The sequence below is a fragment of the Macadamia integrifolia genome, chromosome 6 (genome assembly GCF_013358625.1).
Source record: "Macadamia integrifolia cultivar HAES 741 chromosome 6, SCU_Mint_v3, whole genome shotgun sequence".
In the NCBI taxonomy this organism is placed as follows: Eukaryota; Viridiplantae; Streptophyta; class Magnoliopsida; order Proteales; family Proteaceae; genus Macadamia; species Macadamia integrifolia.
In genome coordinates, this window is record NC_056562.1 from 38032532 (window position 1) to 38043232 (window position 10701).

Genomic DNA, 10701 nt, shown 5'->3' on the forward strand with positions numbered 1-10701 from the left:
CTTTAATTGAAATTGGAATTAAATCAAACCGAAGTGAATAGTCAGATACTCAAATCGGATTTTTGAATCGAATTAATTTGGTTTGGTTTGATCTGATAATTCGACTCGGTTGATATTCGTCCCAAATTGGCACCCTTAGACGCAATGGTCACAATTTTTTGTAGATTTTTTTATTTATTTAAATTACATTAAAAATTTATTGATAAGAAAGTGTTCCCTACGAGGGATTATGGTTCATTGGTTCTTATACATACAAGAGGGCCCGTTAGAGCACATGAAGAAGTATCCACAGAAGAATTATTTTCCCTTTCATGGAAACGGATTGATCATTTCATCCCATCTGTTTAAGGAGCCACACTTCCTCCCACATAAAAAATTTTTCTTTATTGATCCGTACGTATGAGTTCGGATCAGGCCCTCATACGAGATATTGATATTGGGTTCTCATATGTTTCCTTCGCCAACGCATGGATGACAGTAAATACTATTAGCTCTGGACCTTTTCTCTCTCATATTCAATCTCTCCTGATTTAGTGAAAAAAATAAATAATATATATATATATTGATTCTTATACAAATGGAAAAAATTAATAATAATAAATATGGGTAAAAGAAAGGAATGCTAGCAAGTCACCCAAGAATTAGGAATGCTAGCGATCGTAAATTATTAGATGAAAAATACAAGATCTCAACCGTTTATAGCCATTGTCCTACAAAACCTAATCAATACTGTCACTCCACGATCTCTTTCCTCTTCTTCTTCTTCTACTTTTCCCCTTCCTCTCTGTCTCCGACTCCCTTCCAAAATATACGTCGATCCCCCGCTGCCCATCTCTCTCTTTCGCTGAAGATGGAGTGGGCTAAATATGTATGATTACAAGAAAGAGGAGAATTTTGATACCAGAGAAGATGGAGATGAGGAAGAACACACTGGGAGAGAGAGAGGGACGAAGATTTCAAGTTTTTAGCAGAGCTGCGATGCTTATGGAGCGTTTTTGAGTTCCTTGAGCAGTTGACGCCTTTGTTTTTGGGTTTCCAAATAAGTGAAATGATTCCTCCTTTTTTGGGTACATTGAATCTGATAAAAATGATGGTGGCCATGAAACCGCAAACTAAGTGGAACTTCATTCTGCCCATCTTAACCCGTAAATTGATCTTCTCTGGGCAGTGCTGCAATCTCACACTTCTCACCCACTTACTCTACTTGTGGCAGTAGGAAGGTTCCTAATTCCAATTTGATCCTCTCCTTTGTTGGGGTCTATTTCATCTAATAAAGACGAGCCATGAAATTACAAGATCCACAACTAATAATTGATCACAATAGAACATGAAGATTGGACAAAAGAGAATTGGATGAATAGAGAAAAAGAACAAAGGATGTGCATCATCTCGTCCTTTATTTACAGTTCACTGATTCAACATCTTAAATCTTTTAATCTATAAAAATAAGAACTCAGAATCAGACACTTCAATCCAACTCTGGGGTTCTCATTGGGGCTTGGGCTTTGTTAACCACTAAATATCTTTTTCTCCTAAAAAGGACTTTATCTTGATTTTATTTCTTGACTTGTTTTTAATTTAACAGAGAAGAGATGCAGCGACCAAAACCTAAAAAGCAAAAACATTTGTCAGCAAAATCAACGGAATACCCAGTTAAAAGAAGTGAAAATCAGCGAAAAACCCAATCTGCTCAGCAAGGAAAACAAAAAAAACTTCATCACGTTTCCAACATTTTTGATCGAAAATTTTCAGCAGCTTCTCAAAAATTCCAGCAACTTCATTTGAGACTCAAATAACTCTAACAGACATTTGGAAATGAATCCAAAATCCCAGATGCAGCAACAGAAAATCCAATATATCTGGTGGAGATATCAAGTTGAGATGAATAATTCCATTTGGTCCGTACGTCATTGCTGGAGATGGAAGCTCTGGTAGTCAGGGTTTCAGGTCAAGCACCATCACAGGTCACCAGTCAGTTGCAAAAGGTAGGAGGAAGAGGGGAGAGAAAAGGTGTATCAACAGCGGATTGAAAGTTTATATATCCTCTTTCCATCTAAGGGTTTAATTCAAGTTGATCAAATCTTACGGTCAAAATCGTGCTAGCATTCCTAATTCCTTTATATCTCGCCAGTATGCTGCCCAACCCTCTCCTTAATAATAATAATAATAATAATAATAATAATGATAAGGGAGAGGGATAGGTATGCCGTCGATATCAAGTATGCTAACGGATAGCACCAATAGGAACACATGATGGAGTATCATTCAGGAAGAATATGAAGGTCATTTCAGAAAAAGAGAAGAGAGAGATAGACACAATGGGTGCTAACATTCTTGATATCGATGGTATTCCCAACATTTTCCCTAATAATAATAAAAAAAGAAACAAACAAACAAACAAACTGAATAAAGTTTAAGTTTTGGTGTATCCATAGAGGAGGGAGAGTACGTGTTAAAACCCGTACGAGGTTCATTAATGATTACAAAAACGTAATAGATAGAGAGACATACATTGTGAATGACATCTTAAACCTACGAAGATTTGACGCGTGTTAGGGATAGGGTATCTGAATTGAAATGAGACTAACTTATTCTCCATTCCATCGATCGGAATGAAAGAAAGAAGGATACCAAATTGAAATTTGTGTGAATGGCTGAAAAGGGGTTGTAGAGCTACTGTTTTTTGCTACTCTTAGCGGTGGTTTTGTGTTCGACTACCATCATCATCATTAGAAGTCATGACGAAAATCATCGTCTTCACTTCTATTTCAGGATCGTCGCACCATCTACCAGCCATAGGCTTCCAACTTTAGCTGCAAAGATCAGTTTGGACGACCAAGTATCATCTTCAGGAAATGAAGAACTAGTTGCTGGGAAAGACAAATCAATCTATCCTAGGAAAGCCAGTGATGTTCCCAGCCCTGGTGTTGGCCACTGACTTCACGGCCGCCGCCATGGAGGTCTGAACATCTCCCTCCCTCTCTCTCTCTCTCTCTTTCTGTGTGTGTGTGTGTATGTGTGTTGCCAAGCAGACCTCTTGCATGACTCAATATATGCTCTATATATATCCAGTTACGTACTTGCTTCATGTGTTGTTGCTCTATGGGCAGTATTTTCAGGTTCCTTGTGATGAATTCAAGTATTGATAATAAAAGAAACTCTCTTGATCTCTTAAGCATTTGTCTAGATCTACAGGGTCCTTTTAATTATTCCAAGATCATTGTTTTGTATTGTTTTGTTTTTTTATTTTTTTGTTTCTTTTTTTTTTTGGGGGGTGGGGGGGGTGGGGTGTGGGTGAGGTGTGTGGGGGCGGGGATCAGCCATTTCAAAGTTGAATCCCTGTTCTAGACTTCTAGTAGGGAAAACCTCAGAAAATTAAGGAAAATGAGATACTTTGGCAACACAAAGTGAATTCTCTCTCTCTCACACGCACACATTTTCCATAAAATGACTTGGCCTATATTTAGTGATACTCCCTTACTCAATTTTTTTCCTAAAAAGGTCACCTTGTGCTGATCGTGTTAGCATTCCTAATTCCTCTATATCCCGCTAGTATGACCAACCCTCTCCTTAATAATAATAATAATAATAATAATAAAATAATAATAATTAAAAATTAAAAAAAAATAATAAAAATAAAAAGAAAGATCCAGAATAAAGTTTAAGTTTTGGCGTATCCATAGAGGAGGGAGAGTAATTGTTAAAACCCGTACGAGGTCCATTAATGATTACATAAACGAACGGGAGATAGATAGAGAAACGTACATTGTGAATGACATCTTACACCTACGAAGATTTGACACGTGTTAGGGATAGGGTATCTGAATTGAAACGAGACTAACTTATTCTCCATTCCATCGATCGGAATGAAAGAAAGAAGGATACCAAATTGAAATTTGTGTGAATGGCTGAAATGGGGTTGCAAAGCTACTGTTTTCTGCTACTCTTAGCGGTGGTTTTGTGTTCGACTTCCATCATCATCATCAGAAGTCACGACGAAGATCATCATCTTCACTTCTATTTCAGAATCGTCACACCATCTACCAGCCATAGGCCTCCAACTTTAGCTACAGAGATCAGTTTGGACGACCAAGTATCATCTTCAGGAAATGAAGAACTAGTTGCTGGGAAAGGCAAATCGATCTATCCTAGGCAAGCCAGTGATGTTCCCAGCCCTAGTGTTGGCCACTGACTTCACGACCGCCACCATGGAGGTCTGAACATCTCTCCCCCTCTCTCTCTCTCTTTTTCTCTATGTGTGTGTGTGTTGCCAAGCAGACCTCTCACATGACTTGATATATGCTCTATATATATCCAGTTATGTACTTGCTTCTTGTGTTGTTACTCTATGGGCAGTATTTTCAGGTTCCTTGTGAATTTGAATTCGAGTCTCGATAATAAAAGAAACTCTCTTGATCTCTTAAGGATTTGTCCATATCTACAGGGCCCTTTTAATTATTCCAAGATCATTGTTTTGTATTGTTTTGTTTTTTTGTTTTTTTTTCTTTTTTTTTTGGGGGGGGGGTGTGGGGGGTGCGGGTGGGGTGTGTGGGGGCGGGGATCAGCCCATTTCAAAGTTGAATCCCTGTTCTAGACTTCTAGTAGGGAAAACCTCAGAAAATTAAGGAAAATAAGATACTTTGGTAACACAAAGTGAATTCTCTCTCTCTCTCACACGCACACATTTTCCATAAAATGACTTGGCCTATATTTAGTGATACTCCCTTACTCAATTTTTTTTTCCTAAAAAGGTCACCTTGTGCTGATCGTCTTAGCATTCCTAATTCCTCTATATCCCGCTAGTATGCCCAACCCTCTCCTTAATAATAATAATAATAATAAAATAATAATAATAATAATAATAATAATAATAATAATAATAATAATAATAATAATAATAATAATAAAAAGAAAGATCCAGAATAAAGTTTAAGTTTTGGCGTATCCATAGAGGAGGGAGAGTAATCGTTAAAACCCGTACGAGGTCCATTAATGATTACATAAACGAACGGGAGATAGATAGAGAGACGTACATTGTTAAAGACATCTTAAACCAACGAAGATTTGATGCGTGTTAGGGATAGGGGATCCGAATTGAAATGAGACTAACTTATTCTCCATTCCATCGATCGGAATGAAGGAAAGAAGGATACCAAATTGAAATTTGTGTGAATGGCTGAAAAGGGGTTACAGAGCTATTATTTTCTGCTACTCTTAGCGGTGGTTTTGTGTTCGACTTCCATCATCATCATCAGAAGTCATGACGAAGATCATTGTCTTCACTTCTATTTCAGGATCGTCGCACCATCTACCAGCCATAGGCCTCCAACTTTAGCTGCAGAGTTCAGTTTGGACGACCAAGTGTCATCTTCAGGAAATGAAGACCTAGTTGCTGGGAAAGACAAATCAATCTATCCTAGGCAAGCCAGTGATGTTCCCAGCTCTGGTGTTGGCCACTGACTTCACGGCCGCCGCCATGGAGGTCTGAACATCTCTCCCCCTCTCTCTCTCTCTCTCTCTCTTTCTGTGTGTGTGTGTGTGTGTTGCCAAGCAGACCTCTTGCATGACTTGATATATGCTCTATATATATCCAGTTACGTACTTGCTTCATGTGTTGTTGCTCTATGGGCAGTATTTTCAGGTTCCTTGTGATGAATTCAAGTAACGATAATAAAAGAAACTCTCTTGATCTCTTAAGGATTTGTCCAGATCTATAGGGTCCTTTTAATTATTCCAAGATCATTGTTTTGTATTGTTTTGTTTTTTTGTTTCTTTTTTTGGGGGGGTGGGGGGGTTTGTGGGGCGGGGATCAATCCATTTTAAAGTTGAATCCCTGTTCTAGGGGAAACCTCAGAAAATTAAGGAAAATGAGATACTTTGGCAACACAAAGTGAATTCTCTCTCTCTCACACGCACACATTTTCCATAAAATGACTTGGCCTATCTTTAGTGATACTCCCTTACTCAATTTTTTTTCCTAAAAAGGTCACCTTGTGCTGATCGTCTTAGCATTCCTAATTCCTCTATATCCCGCTAGTATGGCCAACCCTCTCCTTAATAATAATAATAATAATAAAATAATAATAATAATAATAATAATAATAATAATAATAAAAATAAAGATCCAGAATAAAGTTTAAGTATTGGCGTATCCATAGAGAAGGGAGAGTAATCGTTAAAACCCGTACTAGGTCCATTAATGATTACATAAACGAACGGGAGATAGATAGAGAGACGTACATTGTTAAAGACATCTTAAACCAACGAAGATTTGATGCGTGTTAGGGATAGGGGATCCGAATTGAAATGAGACTAACTTATTCTCCATTCCATCGATCGGAATGAAGGAAAGAAGGATACCAAATTGAAATTTGTGTGAATGGCTGAAAAGGGGTTACAGAGCTATTATTTTCTGCTACTCTTAGCGGTGGTTTTGTGTTCGACTTCCATCATCATCATCAGAAGTCATGACGAAGATCATTGTCTTCACTTCTATTTCAGGATCGTCGCACCATCTACCAGCCATAGGCCTCCAACTTTAGCTGCAGAGTTCAGTTTGGACGACCAAGTATCATCTTCAGGAAATGAAGACCTAGTTGCTGGGAAAGACAAATCAATCTATCCTAGGCAAGCCAGTGATGTTACCAGCTCTGGTGTTGGCCACTTACTTCACGGTCGCCGCCATGGAGGTCTGAACATCTCTCCACCTCTCTCTCCCTCTTTTTCTGTGTGTGTGTGTGTTGCCAAGCAGACCTCTTGCATGACTTGATATATGCTCTATATATATCCAGTTACGTACTTGCTTCATGTGTTGTTGCTCTATGGGCAGTATTTTCAGGTTCCTTGTGAATTTGAATTCAAGTATCGATAATAAAAGAAACTCTCTTGATCTCTTAAGGATTTGTCCAGATGTACAGGGTCCTTTTAATTATTCCAAGATCATTGTTTTGTATTGTTTTGTTTTTTTGTTCTTTTTTTTGTTTTTTTTTTTTTGGGGGGGGGGGGTGGGGTGGGGGGTGGGGTGTGTGGGGGCGGGGATCAGCCCATTTCAATGTTGAATCCCTGTTCTAGACTTCTAGTAGGGATAACCTCAGAAAATTAAGGAAAATGAGATACTTTGGCAACACAAAGTGAATTCTCTCTCTCTCACACGCACGCATTTTCCATAAAATGACTTGGCCTATCTTTAGTGATACTCCCTTACTCAATTTTTTTTCCTAAAAAGGTCACCTTGTGCTGATCGTGTTAGCATTCCTAATTCCTCTATATCCCGCTAGTATGGCCAACCCTCTCCTTTATAATAATAATAATAATAAAATAATAATAATAATAATAATAATAATAAAAAGAAAGATCCAGAATAAAGTTTAAGTTTTGGCGTATCCATAGAGGAGGGAGAGTAATCGTTAAAACCCGTACGAGGTCCATTAATGATTACATAAACGAACGGGAGATAGATAGAGAGACGTACATTGTTAATGACATCTTAAACCTATGAAGATTTACGCGTGTTAGGGATAGGGTATCCGAATTGAAACGAGACTAACTTATTCTCCATTCCATCGATCGGAATGAAAGAAAGAAGGATACCAAATTGAAATTTGTGTGAATGGCTGAAAAGGGGTTGCAGAGCTACTGTTTTCTGCTACTCTTAGCGGTGGTTTTGTGTTCGACTTCCATCATCATCATCATCATCAGAAGTCATGACGAAGATCATCGTCTTCACTTCTATTTCGGAATCGTCGCGCCATCTACCAGCCATAGGCCTCCAACTTTAGCTGCAGACAACAGTTTGGACGACCAAGTATCATCTTCAGGAAATGAAGAACTAGTTGCTGGGAAAGACAAATCAATCTATCCTAGGCAAGCCAGTGATGTTCCCAGCCCTGGTGTTGGCCACTGACTTCATGGCCGCCGCCATGGAGGTCTGAACATCTCTCCCCCTCTCTCTCTCTCTCTCTCTTTCTGTGTGTGTGTGCGTGTTGCCAAGCAGGACTTGATATATGCTCTATATATATCCAGTTACGTACTTGCTTCATGTGTTGTTACTCTATGGGCAGTATTTTCAGGTTCCTTGTGAATTTGAATTCAAGTATCGATAATAAAAGAAACTCTCTTGATCTCTTAAGGATTTGTCCAGATCTACAGGGTCCTTTTAATTATTCCAAGATCATTGTTTTGTATTGTTTTATTTTTTTGTTTTTTTGTTTCTTTTGTGGGGGTGGTCGGGGGTGGGTTGTGTGGTGGCGGGGATCAGCCCATTTCAAAGTTAAATCCCTATTCTAGACTTCTAGTAGGGAAAACCTCAGAAAATTAAGGAAAATGAGATACTTTGGCAACACAAAGTGAATTCTCTCTCTCTCACACGCACACATTTTCCATAAAATGACTTGGCCTATATTTAGTGATACTCCCTTACTCAATTTTTTTCCTAAAAAGGTCACCTTGTGCTGATCGTGTTAGCATTCCTAATTCCTCTATATCCCGCTAGTATGCCCAACCCTCTCCTTAATAATAATAATAATAATAATAACAAAAAAAAAAGAAAGATCCAGAATAAAGTTTAAGTTTTGGCGTATCCATAGAGGAGGGAGAGTAATCGTTAAAACCCGTACGAGGTCCATTAATGATTACATAAACGAATGGAAGATAGATAGAGAGACGTACATTGTTAATGACATCTTAAACCAACGAAGATTTGACGCGTGTTAGGGATAGGGTATCCGAATTGAAACGAGACTAACTTATTCTCCATTCCATCGATCGGAATGAAAGAAAGAAGGATACCAAATTGAAATTTGTGTGAATGGCTGAAAAGGGGTTGCAGAGCTACTGTTTTCTGCTACTCTTAGCGGTGGTTTTGTGTTCGACTTCCATCATCATCATCAGAAGTCATGACGAAGATCATCGTCTTCACTTCTATTTCAGAATCGTCGCACCATCTACCAGCCATAGGCCTCCAACTTTAGCTGCAGAGAACAGTTTGGACGACCAAGTATCATCTTCAGGAAATGAAGAACTAGTTGCTGGGAAAGACAAATCAATCTATCCTAGGCAAGCCAGTGATGTTCCCAGCCCTGGTGTTGGCCACTGACTTCACGGCCGCCGCCATGGAGGTCTGAACATCTCTCCCCCTCTCTCTCTCTCTTTTTCTCTGTGTGTGTGCGTGTTGCCAAGCAGACCTCTTGCATGACTTGATATATGCTCTATATATATCCAGTTACGTACTTGCTTCATGTGTTGTTGCTCTATGGGCAGTATTTTCAGGTTCCTTGTGAATTTGAATTCAAGTATCGATAATAAAAGAAACTCTCTTGATCTCTTAAGGATTTGTCCAGATCTACAGGGTCCTTTTAATTATTCCAAGATCATTGTTTTGTATTGTTTTGTTTTTTTGTTCTTTTTTTTGTTTTTTTTGGGGGGTTGGGGGGGGGTGGGGTGTGTGGGGGCGGGGATCAGCCCATTTCAATGTTGAATCCCTGTTCTAGACTTCTAGTAGGGATAACCTCAGAAAATTAAGGAAAATGAGATACTTTGGCAACACAAAGTGAATTCTCTCTCTCTCACACGCACGCATTTTCCATAAAATGACTTGGCCTATATTTAGTGATACTCCCTTACTCAATTTTTTTCCTAGAAAGGTCACCTTGTGCTGATCGTGTTAGCATTCTTAATTCGTCTATATCCCGCTAGTATGCCCAACCCTCTCCTTAATAATAATAATAATAATAATAATAATAATAATAATAATAATAATAATAATAATAATAATAATAATAATAATAATAATAATAATAAAAGATCCAGAATAAAGTTTAAGTTTTGGCGTATCCATAGAGGAGGGAGAGTAATCGTTAAAACCCGTACGAGGTCCATTAATGATTACATAAACGAACGGGAGATAGATAGAGAGACGTACATTGTTAATGACATCTTAAACCAACGAAGATTTGACGCGTGTTAGGGATAGGGGATCCGAATTGAAATGAGACTAACTTATTCTCCATTCCATCGATCGGAATAAAAGAAAGAAGTATACCAAATTGAAATTTGTGTGAATGGCTGAAAAGGGGTTGTAGAGCTACTGTTTTCTGCTACTCTTAGCGGTGGTTTTGTGTTCGACTTCCATCATCATCATCAGAAGTCATGACGAAGATCATCGTCTTCACTACTATTTCAGGATCGTCACACCATCTACCAGCCATAGGCCTCCAACTTTAGCTGCAGAGTTCAGTTTGGAGGACCAAGTATCATCTTCAGGAAATGAAGAACTAGTTGTTGGGAAAGACAAATCAATCTATCCCAGGCAAGCCAGTGATGTTCCCAGCCCTGGTGTTGGCCACTGACCTCACGGCCACCGCCATGGAGGTCTGAACATCTCTCTCTCTTTCTCTCTCTTTTTCTGTGTGTGTGTGTTGCCATGAAGACCTCTTGCATGACTTGATCTATGCTCTATATATATCCAGTTACGTACTTGCTTCATGTGTTGTTGCTCTATGGGCAGTATTTTCAGGTTCCTTGTGAATTTGAATTCAAGTATCGATAATAAAAGAAACTCTCTTGATCTCTTAAGGATTTGTCCAGATCTACAGGGTCGTTTTAATTATTCCAAGATCATTGTTTTTTTTTTTGTTTTTTTTAAATGCATTAGTATTGAACCACTTAAGGATATTGTCATTTATTAATTTTTTTTCTTTTTTT